Source organism: Protopterus annectens, chromosome 8.part0, assembly GCF_019279795.1.
Source record: "Protopterus annectens isolate FY-2018-M chromosome 8.part0, PAN1.0, whole genome shotgun sequence".
Lineage (NCBI taxonomy): Eukaryota > Metazoa > Chordata > Ceratodontiformes > Protopteridae > Protopterus > Protopterus annectens.
In genome coordinates, this window is record NC_056741.1 from 625,386,109 (window position 1) to 625,399,485 (window position 13,377).

The following is a 13,377-nucleotide window of genomic DNA, read 5'->3' on the forward strand; positions in this document are numbered from 1 at the left end:
AGAGCATTTTATGTGTCTTAAGGTTGTAAGAAAATCCTTCTTAGTCGTGCAACTTATAAATGGGAGGGAGGAGGTGGGGGGGTCTAAATCACATTGTTGAACAAACTATTTAGCGAATACCTATTTGTCGAACTCTATTTGTCGAAAGCTCTATCTATCGAATGATCGTTTTAGCAAATTATTTCCCTGGGGAAAAAACAGTGGGCCATCAGTGGGAATTTGCCCTTTTCCTCACTGTAGTGCAATCTCGGTGTTGGTATATTTAGTTAGGGAGGTGTGGGGGGCATAGCCTAATTGGGTTTTAAATTTTGTTATTTTTATGACAATCGGTGGTTGGGCTACTGGTTATTTTCCCTGGGAAAATTATGCTTAAAACATCTTTTGATGGGTAAAGCTTTTGATAGCGTTCAACGAATAGGTATTCAGTAAACAGCTTGTTTGATATGATATATTCCCAATAAGGGTATAACATCTAGATTCAGGGAAGTCATCATGCCATTGTACTCAGCCATCATCAGACCCATCATTGGTTATGATACTCCTTTCTGTAGGTACCTGAGTATGCACAGCCCACAACTAGAATATCCACAGAGGTTCCTCATATAAAGAATACAGGGTGTAAACATAATGTACTATACAGATCACCTCAAAACTCTGTCTCTATACTCTGTTTGCTAAGACTGCTGAAAGGCAATTTATGCTTGGCATAACAGGCACCCATGGAGCCTGCTCTGATGGAACTTTAGCATTTCCTCAAAATGAAAAACACCAGAACTACTAGATCTAAGTATTTAAACTTTGCTTGTGACTTAAATAGGACATGTTGGGAGGAGCAGGTTTGTATCTCAAAGCATCATCATTTTCTGTAATATTTTTCCCATCCATGGGAAACAGAATCCTTCCCTAACCCTATTCAAGTGCAACCTGAACTAGTAGATGGAAAATCGGAAATTCACCCTGGTCTGATACCTATGTCTCTGATGGGCAGAGCCAGCCATTAAATCATGTCCCAAGTAATATACACCACCAAAAAAATAACCTCTAAGGTAAAATAACTTGTGGACTATATGTGGGCTGCATGGCTAGGCTTACAAAGGTCCCAGTGGTCATTAGACTAGTTTATACATACGAACCTATGCCTTTACTGATCTCATCTATGAAAAAGAGGATTCCTGGCACTTACTAAAGCTCTTACAACTCGGTCCACAGAAGACATCTACATGGTGTATATGGGCAAACTATGCAGCTGTATGCAAGCAGTAAAGCAGTTAATTATCAGACAGTATTCCAGCTACGTTATCTTCAGCATTACGGTTTTTCTTAACATCTGAGCAGTGCTGGTACTGTTAAAAATGAGTGTATGATCACCAAAGTACCTGGTACTCAAACTCAAATTCTGCAGTGGTGGTGCTGCAGTAGTGTTGTCGCCTCACAGTTAGACATTGCACGTTCAATTCTCAGTTAGAGTGTCTTTTGTGTGGCGACATGCGTGAATGGGTGTTCCTTTGTTGAAGGTTGTAAGTTAGGCCCAGCAAGCCAGCACATAAAACTCTAGTACCAATCATTAGTGGACTGGAGTTCAGCTGTGGCGACCCCTAACCGGGAAAAGCTGAAAGACACAATCAGTTGAAAAAGCAAGAGATATGAGAAAATAAAACAGATTAGTTGAAGCAAGAAAATTTTTTTTTTATTTTATATTCTACAAGCAATGAAAACATTTGTATAAATGTAAAAACAAAATAACTAAATAGGAGAAAGGTATAACTCCATTTACATAGTTTTAACAATTCTGCTAAAATAGGCTGGGTGTGAAGCCAGTAGTAAATACATTCTGGAAATAACATTCTTCATAGGTTCATAGGTAGGTACTAGACTATCGGCCCAAGGGCCTATGTAAGCCTAGCCAACAAGGTTCCCTGGCTTACGCCACCCAAGAAAGTTATTTTCCTGTGCCACTGTCGAGCAGAGACACAGAAGTGATCCCTGGGGTGTATTTCCTATTTCCCGTACACTCATCAAGATTTTTCTTGAAGAGTGCTAATGAAGAACTTTGCTTGACATAGATGGGTAGCCTGTTCCAAAGTATGGGAAGTCTCTGGGACAGGAATCTATCCCTCTAACATGTCCTGTTTATTGTGGTGACAAGGTTTGATCCCCAGAGTGTGTAGTTTGGAGGGATTGGGATTTCTTTAGGTGTAGCATGTCCATCAGCTCTGGGTTTGACATAGCTTTATATGTTAGGCACAGATCACCTCGGGAGTATGCAATATGCTATGGAGTAAAGCTGGAGTTTGTTGAGGCAGTCAGTGTAGGGCATTTGTTTGAGGCCAGTAATCCTCTTTGTGAGGTACTTCTGTGGCCTTTCCAGCTGCTGCAGATGTCTTGTGAGGTACATTCCAAAAGGGGCGTTGTACTCTATAATGAGTCTAATGAGTGTAGAGTAGAGGAGAACAATGACCTCTTTTTTTCTGGATGAGAACCCTTTTATGATGAGGTGTGCCACGTAGAAGGACTTCCTGACTACTCTGGCGATGTGACTATCAAAGGAGAGACTACTGTCCACCTGGGTCCCAAGGTCTCATCACACATTCGATGTTAAGTAGATTGCTGCCTATGTGGTAGTTCATGGGTACAGAGTTTTTACCAAAGGGGATGACACTGCACTTTTTGGCATTGAGCTTGAGGCCATGGCTCTGACACCAGGCATCTGTCAAAGCGAGGCCCTTCTGTAGGATATCCACATTATTTAGGGACTTGACTATGGCTCCTAGTTTGCAGTCATCTGTGAACTTTGCTAGCCAGAGGCCTTCTGTGTTAGCCTGTACTTCAGAGAAGTAGATACCAAACAGGAGAGGTCCCAGGACGGAACTTGTGGTACTCCACTTGTCACTGCTTTGAGGTCAGATTTGGAGTCTGCAACTTTTACAGTTTGGGTTCTGTCTGTGAGCCATTTGGCAACCCATATTGTGACATAGGGATTTATACCTAGTTTAGTGAGTTTAGCTGTAATTCCAGAATGGGGGATGGTGCTGAAATCCTTGGCGAGGTCAAGATAGGCTGTGTGAACCACCTTACCCTCATATACGGCTTTGGTGACTGCCTCAAAGAAGTCGATCAGGTTCAGAAGGCATGATCTGCCTTTCACAAACCCGAACTGGGTGGGATCCAGAGTCTGGAGGTTACCAATGTCTTTGTTTGTGAGTTCCATGATGATACGTTCCATTGCCTTGCAGACCAGGCTCATCAGGCTAATAGGTCGACAGTTCCTGGGATCAGTGGTGGCTCCCCCTTTGTGGAGTGGGATAACTGTTGCTGTGCGCCATTCAGTTGGCACAAAGCCTGATGGGAGCTATTAATGAACATGGTGCTTAAGTGGGGAACCAGTTCGTTCTGAAGTTCGTGTAAATCGCAGCCTGAGATGTTGTCCGGTCCCACGGATGCTGTGTTTTAGGCTTTAGAGAGTGCATCTTTTACCTGCATAGTTGTGATTACAGGGGCTCTGCATTCTTCCTGTATAGATATGGACCCGTTAGGGGGTGGGGGGTGGGGGTAAAGTTAGCACTGAACCTATCAGCCAGGATGTTAGCAATATCAGTTGGCTCTGTAATTTTCGTGCCGTTGTGCTGTAACTCAGAGCAGATCTGGGTGTTGCCATCGAGATTCTTGACATAGCTACAGAATGCTTTGAGGTTGTCCTTAGAATTAGTTGTGATTTTGTTTTCATAGCTAGCTTTGGAGGATCTTATAAGGGATCTCAGTTTCTTACTGAGGCTGACCAGGGAGCTCCTCCACTAATGGGATTTTACTCTCTTTTACAACAGTTTCTTCCTTCTGTTGTACAGTTTGTTTATGGCAGGGGACCACCAGATTGTCTTACGTTTTTTGGAGGATAGCATCTTGGTTCTGTTTGGGATAGCACGATCCATGCACTTGTGTAAGTGCTTGTAGAGTGCATTTGTGTAGGATTCAGCAGTTGTAACTGTATTGTCCATCTGCATGGGTGTCATGAAGTTCACGACTTCTATCTTAAGAAGCATGAAGTTGGCTTTGGAGAAATTTTTTTACTGTGGTTTCTTTAATGGGGGTGGGGGCGGGATGTGGATATCAAGGGTGATTAGCTTATGGTTGGATTGGACCAAAGAGGAGTTGACTTCAGGTGTGGAGCACTGGTCACTCATGTCGGTAATGACTAGGTCTAGGATATTGTTGCCCCTGGTGGGGGTGTGGATAAGTTGATCCATGGCATTTAAGTTTATGAATTCCAGAAAGAGTTGAGCTAAGGAGTTATTACACGAGTAGTTTTCCCAGTTAATGGTGGGGTAGTTGAAGTCGCTCATTATTAGGGTGTTTGGTTGAACCCGAATATTTTCCAGTACATCAAGAAAAGAGGAGTGGGAATCCTGGGGCATGGTGGGGGATCTGTAGCAAGCTACAGTTTGGATTGCAGTTTTGCCCAGAGTTAGTTGTACTCGGATAACCTTGGATGCATTATGCTGAGCAACTAGCCTGGAGGTGTGGATATCCTTAATTAATATGGACACACGTCCGCCTTTGGTGTTTTGGTCCAGGTTACATGGCCAAAAAGTGTGGTATGAGTTATAGCCTAGTAGTGCAGGGGTGCTCTCTGGAGCCTTGAACCAGGTCTCAGTCACTGCACAGATATCGATGTTCTCCATTTTAAGGAGTGCCTCGAGTGAGTGCATTTTGAGATTTAGACTTCTAGCATTGAGTAGCATTACCCTCAGTTTTTGCTTGCCTGTTCCTGTTACGGTGGTGAATTTGTTATTTGAGCCTTGCCTAAAAAAGGCACTATAGGGGCAGCAAGAGCCTTAGCCGGTATCTGGAATCCCAGGGGCGACAGGTGCAGGCCATCTGTGGCAAAGCATTGTAGTCTACCGACAATGTCATCCCAAGCAGACAGATACTGGATCCCCTTAGAATGATACCAGAAGCTTAGCCAATTGTTGAAGTCAATCATTTTGTCCTTGTATTGCAATATCATTCTGGGCGATGGCAGAATGCTACTCAGGGCTAGGGTCATACCTGCCTGGGCTACAAGATCGGAGAGCTCTTCCATGTCTCTTTTCATGTAGTTCAGGGAGGTACGTCTCAGGTCATTCACTCCAACATGGACAATGACAAAGTCATATTTGTACTTGTTGTGGAGTGACCTGAGTGCATGGGTTATGTGGCGGATCCTGGCACCTGACAGGCAGCTGACAGTAACCTTCTCCTTGTTTAGCCTGGTGAGTGGGACATCAATGTGCCTGACTATAGAGTCACCTATGACTAGTGTGTTGGGTACGTTGTTTTGCCTTATTGGCTGTGACTGAGTGGCACACTGAGTCTGTGAGCTATGTGTCATTTGAGTTTTGTTGGGGGATGGAGATTGCTTGCGTTTCTGCTTTGGAAGTCTGTTGCTTACAGAGGTTATTATTGAGAGCCTCCACGAATGTTTTTGTGTTACTATGTGTGGATTTTGGTGGTGTAGATTTAGTGAGACTATGTGATGAGTGTGGTGTGATGCAAATGTTTACCTTCTCCTCATGACTGTCAAGTTCAGTCTTGGTTGGAGAGAGCTTTACCTCCAGTTTGGCTAGATAAGTGCATCTCTCACAGGTTGTAGTGTTGGGTGGTAGGAGGAGAGGGTTGTCTGTGTACATGAGGCAATTTCTACATTGCCTCAAGATGCCCAGATTCATCAGATAGACAGGAGAGAACACTAGGAGCTGACCCTTGGACATGCCTGAATAAAAAACTATTTTCCTCTAGATAAGTGAGAAAAGTGAGTACAAGAGCTGTTTTTCTCTAAGCAAGTGAGAAAAGTAAGTACAAAAACTGTTTTCCTCTAGGTAATGAGGAAGGTTGAGTGCTATATTAATTAGTAGATTATTTAGTGCTTACAAGTTCCGAACAAGTGCTGAGCACGAATAAGCAAATTTAAGTGCTAAAACTAAGAATCTGTATCTGCAGTAGAAGAGTTACAGGACAGAAACAAATGCAAATGCAGGCTTTCAAATCAGACAGTTGAGAGAGATGGAAGAGATTGCCCAAACAACCAATAATAAGAAGTTATGTACTCACCATAACGTTCCATCTGAGTAGGTGTATTCATTTGTCTGCAACCTGTGGGTTATGGATCCGATATCGGATCCGAACCGGCATGGTTTACCAGCTATGGATCCAAGCTCTCAGCTCCTCCCCTCACCCATAATGCCCTGCTCTACCCTCATGACCTCAGATCGAGTTTGCCAATAGCAAAAAAACACCCTGAAAAGGGTAACACACCATATGCAGGAAACTGAAAGGCCAGGGGGATAGGAGGGCGGGATGGTTGCAGACAAATGAATACACCTACTCAGATGGAACGTTATGGTGAGTACATAACTTCTTAATCTGAAGTAGGAGATTCATTTGTCTGCAACCTGTGGGACAGAGTCCCCAGCTACCTGAATCTTGGGCGGCCATCATGGAAGGATATTCCGGAGCACCGCGGAGCCAAATGATGCTCTACCCCTAGATGCAAGATCCAACTTATAGTGGGAAATAAAAGTATGAGATGAAGCCCATGTGGCTGCTGCACAAATATCATCTAGAGGAATCCTAGCCTTAAAGGCTGCCGAGGTAGAAACTGACCGGGTTGAATGAGCGTGTACACTCTCCGGTGCGGGCCTTCCTGAAGCTTGATAGGCTAACAAGATACATTGTGAAATCCAACGGGACAAAGAGACTTTAGAAATTGGTTTGCCCAGATTAAATTTAGCAAAGGAAATGAACAACTGGTCGGATTGCCTGTGACCAGCTGTCCTGTTTAGATAAAATCTAAGTTGCCTGTGAACATCTAAGGAGTGAAGCTTATATTCACCTTTGTTCTCATATTTAGGGAAGAAAACAGGGAGGTTAATAGACTGATTAATGTTTGCTTCAGAAGCTACTTTAGGAAGAAAGGACGGGTTGGTCCTGAGGTAAACACGGTCCGGATGAAAGACCAAGTAAGGAGGTTTAGCTGATAATGCTTGGAGCTCTGAAACTCTCTTGGCCGAAGTAATGGCTACTAAAAAAGCAGTCTTAAACGACAAGAATTTGAGATCTACCGTAGCCGCAGGTTCGAAGGGGGGAGCGGTCAAAGCCTGGAGAACTAAAGAAAGGTCCCAGGGAGGAACCGCTTGTTTTACAGGGGGCCTGAGAAGGAAAGTGCCTTTAAGGAAAATTTTACACAACTTGGCTGACATGAGTGGATTAGAGTCATGACCAATGTGATAATGTGAAATTGCTGCCAGTTGTACTTTGACCGTGGAACTGCTAGCACCATCGTTAAAAAGAGTGGTTAAGAAATCAAGCACCAATGGGAGAGGAGCAGTGAATGGATTAAGGCCTTGCCGCTCCGCCCACAAAGAGAACCGTTTCCACTTGCTACGGTAGATTTTCCTAGTGGAAGGTTTATGAGCTGCCACCAGGATAGCCTTAACAGGGGACGAAATACCGGGAGTCCTGATCAAGAGTGGAACTGGAGCAGCCAAGCGGTCAGCTTCAGGTTGTCCAGGTTCGGAGGGGACAGGCAGGATGGATGAGTTATCAGATCCGGGATTGGATCTAGAATCCAAGGAGGATTCACAGAGTGAGACCTTAGGAAGGGGAACCAGATCTGTCGAGGCCAAAACGGAGCAATGAGAATCATTCTGCAACCCACCCGAGACGCTTTCTGAAGAACCTGGAGCATCAGAGGCAAGGGGGGATAAGCATACAGAAGACCGGGTGGCCAAGCATGCACCAGAGCTGCCTCTTGGAGAGCCTCCAGGAGGAGGTATCAGAGCGAAAAAACTGTCGCACTTGGTGTTTGAGGGAGAGGCAAAAAGATTGCAAGAAGGAGTTCCCCACCTTGCGAATATGCGTTCCGCTACTTGAGAATTGAGAGACCACTCGTAAGGGGTTAGAATGGTGCGACTGAGTTTGTCCGCCAGGATGTTGGACCGACCCGGAATGTGCGTTGCTATGAGAAAGCGGTTGGTGGAGATTGCCCATTCCCAAACCCTCATGGCTCCTCGACAAAGAGGGTAAGACCTGGTTCCTCCCTGCTTGTTGATATACCAGACAACCGACATGTTGTCCGATTGAATCGTAATTGTTCCCAAGGGAAGAAAGTCTTGAAGTGCTAGCAACGCTAAGAGCACCGCTCTCATCTCTAGGACGTTGATATGCAGTGAGGTCTCTGAATCGTTCCACGTGCCTTGGACGGTCCGGCCTGCAAAATGCCCCCCCCCACCCGAGGCGGGAGGCGTCCGTGGTCACCGTGGCGAGAGGGGGAGAAGCACAAAATGGGCGGCCTCTGTGGAGATCTGGGGAGTGAAGCCACCACAGGAGGGACCGCTTGCAAGCCTTGCTGATCGCAATGGGATGATGCATAGGAAGAGCAAGGTAAGACCACTGTACCAAAAGAGTCCACTGGAGGATGCGCATATTGAGCCTGGCAAGAGGAAGAAGTGCTATAGCAGACGCCATGGACCCTAGAGCCCTCAGGACCAACTCCGCCGGAACAGAACTTGAGTGGAGAATGGCCCGCACCTGGAGTTGCAGATTTTGAACTCTGTCCGCAGTGAGGAAGGCCCGTAAACTCCTCGTGTCTAACCTGGCCCCTATAAAATCTAGGAGCTGTGTGGGCGCCAGGTTGGATTTCTTTGTATTTATTGTAATGCCCAGAAAGGGAGCAAGATGGAGAAAGGAGTCTCGCGCCAATAATAGTAGATGCCTTGTTGGGGCGGTAAGAAGCCAGTCGTCCAGGTAGGGAAAGACCTGCACCCCCTGAAGCCTCAGGTGGGCCGCTACCACTGCTAATACTTTGGTGTACACCCTGGGGGCTGTGGTGAGACCAAAGGGAAGGACCCGGAACTGGTAGTGACTGGCTCCCAGACGGAAGCGGAGGAACCTCCTGGAGCGCCTGTCCATCAGGATGTGGTAGTACGCATCTTTGAGGTCTATAGAGCACATCCAGTGATTTTCTCCCAGAAGGGGGAGAATAGATTGTAGAGTGACCATTCGGAATTTTTCCTTGGGGACTGCCAGGTTCAAGAGAGAAAGGTCTAGAATTGGTCTTAGTTCCCCCATCTTTTTTGGCACTAAAAAGAACCTGGAGTAGAACCCTGATCCGATCTGGTCTGGGGGAACGGGCTGGATGGCTCTTTTCTTTAGCAGATGGCCAATTTCTGCCAAAGCGGCCTCCCGCTGACCGGGTGGAACGTCTGGGAGGGACTTCAACTTTGGTAAGTGAAGAAAAGGGATGCGGTATCCTCTGGATATGATTTGGAGAACCCAGCGGTCTGATGTTATGGACTCCCATGCTGCTAGGTGCCCCGAACGTCCCCGACTGCCTCCAGAGTGGAGCAGCCGGGCAACCCTCAGGATTGCTGCGCGGGCCGTTCAGAGAAAGGTTCTCTGGATCCGAAGTTCCTGGGAGCCCTCTGCCTCTAGGGCGGCGTCCTCCCTGTCCTCCTCTGCCACGGAAGGACTGGTTGTCCGGAGCAGGTTGGGACTGCTGCGACTTCCGGAACCACATCTTCTTCTGACCCTTTTGGTTCCTAGAGTAGGGCCTCTGGGGTGCAGAGAAGCGGATTCCGACGGCAGACAGCGTCTTCCCGTCCTTCTCGCTCTGGGTCAATGTTTCGCGAACGGTTTTGCCAAAGAGGGCAGAACCATCAAAGGGGGCGTTCGCAAACGACGCTTTGAAGGGCTCAGAAAAATCGCAGTGACGGAGCCAGGTCTGACGCCTAGTGACTAGGCCTGTCCCTGCAGCTCTAGCGGCGCCTTCCGTAGCATGGGAGAGTAGCCGCATAGAGGTATTAGTAACTGATCTAAGAGTGGCCATGCGGGTGGAGTGCCGCATCCTGTCCTCCTCCGACATGGACTCTGGGGGAGATGCAGCGTATTCTTTAATGAGATCTCGCTGCATCCTAATGACGTGTGCCAGGTAGTTCAGCGCCCTTACCGAGAAGGTCGCTGAACTGAACATCCGCTTCCCCAAGCGGTCCATCATCCGAGACTCCTTGCTCGGGGGATGGACTGAGGGACTCTCCTGAGCAAGTTCCCTCTTGGTGGCCGCCGTCAACATGGCATCTACCGGAGGCCCCTTACTCCAATGGGCACGGTCGGACGGTGGGCTGAGGATCCTATCGGGCCTCTTAGGGATTGGCTCCACGGTGTCCGGTTCCTTCCACGCCCTGGTGGTAATGAGGTCCACCAGGGGGTCGGCAGGAGGGGACACCCAAGAGGTAGACGGGCCCGCTTCAAATGCCTCCAAGAACACGGACTCGTCAGAGGAAGACTTGATGGCAGACCACCCCCCCCTTATACGGAGCATTTCCATGATGTCCCCAAATGAGACATCCTCGGGGGGGGTGACCGTGGGGAGCCTTCCCCTTCCTCCAAGTCCGTGTCTTCCGTGAGAGACTCGGGGGAGTCAATGTGCCTCCTTTTGCACGTATGCTTGAGGAACATCCTCTGGGGGCTGTCAGAGGACTCGCAAGCAGCAACCTGTTCCATTGGAGCAGCTTGGGGCACAGAAGCGGGCTGTCCCAAGGGCCGGATGGTGGAAGCCTGGCCCAGTGCAGAGGGAGCGCGGGACGGAGCCGAAACAAGTGCCGGGGTCCGGAGACCTCAACAGGGCCCTCTCCACTACATCAAATGCCGAAGGGGAGCCGACCTCGACCAAAGGATCCGACAATCGGCTCCCCCTCGTATCCGAAGAGTGGATCGGAGCCGGCGCCGAAGCGCTCGGATCCGAAGGGACAGTGCGCTCCGACACAGACGGCGCCGAAGGAGCACTGATCCCCCCGGATCCGAGGCTCGGATCCAGGCTCCGAGAGGTCGGATCCGATGCACTCGAGGGCAAGGTCGGATCTGAAGTAACAAGTACTACTGGATCCGACCTACCCCGCCCGGCTGCTCGGCTCAACTGCTCCAACCCGGGTAGGGGGTCGGAGATGGAGCAATCGGCTTGAAAAAGGGGGTCGAGCTCGCCCCCAGAGGGGGCAAGAGCACTCCCATCTGCATCTGGGCCTGGATGAACCTTCTCATCATCCGGTCCAGATCAGCATCCGAGCTATCGTGGATCTCGACGAGGCTACCGAGGTAGGCCTGGAGTGCCTCCTCGATAGCCTCGACGGAGATCGGGTCTCCTCCTCCTCAGGTCCCGGTGAAAAACACACTGGAGACCGGAGCCGAGAAGGAGGAGACCGAGCCGACAATGGAGCCGGGGGAGAAGCCCGCTTGGCTGGCGGGGCCGAAACAGAGGTCTCGGCCCGCCGCTTATGGTGCTTCTCCCTCCGGTCCTTTTTCTTAGCATCCCTCTCCTCCGAACCAGAAACGGGAGGTTGAGTCCCAGGAGGAGGAGGGGGAGCCGCAGAAGGAATAACCGTAGGCACGGTTACTCCCGAAGGAGCGGAGGTCGGAGCCGAGTCCGGCGGTAAAAGGCCCGCCAAAACAAGCTTGGACCTCCGCTCCTTCAATGCCCTGGGGTTGAACCCTGCACAAATGGAACATCCAGATGTGAGGTGTTCAACCCCCAGGCATCAAACACACCGAGTGTGGCCATCAGCTGGGGAAAGCTTATGGCCACACTCGGAGCATTTAGAAAATATAGATTTGGGTTGTTCTGCCATCCCAATCTAACAAGTAGTTACTAAAACTCAAAAGTAACTAAACAACAAAAATACACTCACAGGCCCAACACACACACACTACGCTAACAGCGAGGGGAGGGATATAACTTTTAGATTAACTCTAAAAAAGTAAATATATCAAGGGGAAAACCTACACTTTCACACAAAAAATCAATAAAAACTTTTAAATTTAGAAATTTAACACTAAAACTAGCACTTAGCTTGAGAGCTTGAGAAACCAATCCAGTCACCATGCGCGGCAAACGAGATCTGGGGTCATGAGGGTAGAGCAGGGCATTATGGGTGAGGGGAGGAGCTGAGAGCTTGGATCCATAGCTGGTAAACCATGCCGGTTCGGATCCGATATCGGATCCATAACCCACAGGTTGCAGACAAATGAATCTCCTACTTCAGATCTACAATTTCTGGGCCAGAACCACTCCTTATGTGGTAGACAGGTTACCTAGTGCTTACCACTCCTACTGATAAGCTAGAATGCTTCCCTCCAACACAGAAAGACTTGGGGGGGGGGCTCAGAAGCTTACATACAGTCCTGGATACAGCAAATCTGTATCTGGAACACTAGTTACAGGAAAGGTAGGAAACAGGCTTACAGTTTTTTTCCATAAAGAGTTTCCTTTGTGAAGAAAGTTGAAGAAATAAAAACATTGTTTTAGGAGGGCAACAACTGGAATGCAGTTCTAATGTAAATCAGAAGCAAGCAATACTAACGGCAAAACTAATTTAGCACACTGACCTTTAAATGCAATGTCAGGGATACAACTTCGTCTGCAGCCACCCACCAGAGACAAGGGTCATCAGGGTCTTAAAAGAAAAAGTATCCTAAGGGAATGTGCTCTACTTATAAAAAGATTGTTACAATCTGATTCCCAGTGCAACACATTACTAAGATATGCTCATATGTGCAGCGATACTACCTTTATCACACTATCACATACTTTACTGTACACACATCCTCAAATTTATAACTTCCCATATGGTCTAGCGGTTAGGATTCCTGGTTTTCACCCAGGTGGCCCGGGTTCGACTCCCGGTATGGGAAAGAGCATTTTATGTGTCTTAAGGTTGTAAGAAAATCCTTCTTGTCATGCACCTTTTAAAGGGGGGGGGGTCTAAATCACATTTTCGAACAAACTATTTAGCGAATACCTATTCGTCGCACTCTATTTGTCGTAAGTTCTATCTATTGAATGATCGTTTTAGCAAATTATTTCCCTGGGGGAAAAACAGTGGGCCATCAGTGGGAATTTGCCCTTTTCCTCGCTGTAGTGCAATCTTGGTGTTGGTATATTTAGTTAGGGAGGTGTGGGGGGCATAGCCCCCCCCCACCTAATTGGGTTTTAAATTTTGTTATTTTTATGACAATCGGTGGTTGGGCTACTGGTTATTTTCCCTGGGAAAACTTTTGCTTAAAACATCTTTCGATGGGTAAAGCTTTTGATAGAGTTCAACGAATAGGTATTCAGTAAACAGCTTGTTCGATGATGTGATATATACCCAATAAGGGTATAGTAATAGATTCAGGGAAGTCATCAAGCCATTGTACTCAGCCATCATCAGACCTATCATTGATTAAGATACTCCTTTCTGTAGATACCTGAGTAAGCACAGCCCACAACTAGAATATCCACAGAGGTTCCTCATAAAAAGAATACAGGGTGTAAACATAATGTCCTATACAGATCACCTCAAAACTCAGTCTCTA

The 13,377-nt window shown here is 47.6% G+C and overlaps 1 non-coding gene across 1 annotated transcript; it reads left to right on the top strand.

Moving 5' to 3' along the window:
- Window positions 1–12,642: 12,642 nt before the first annotated feature.
- Window positions 12,643–12,714, top strand: TRNAE-UUC. Its single transcript has one exon. It is a non-coding gene; the product is annotated as a tRNA-Glu (tRNA).
- Window positions 12,715–13,377: the final 663 nt, after the last annotated feature.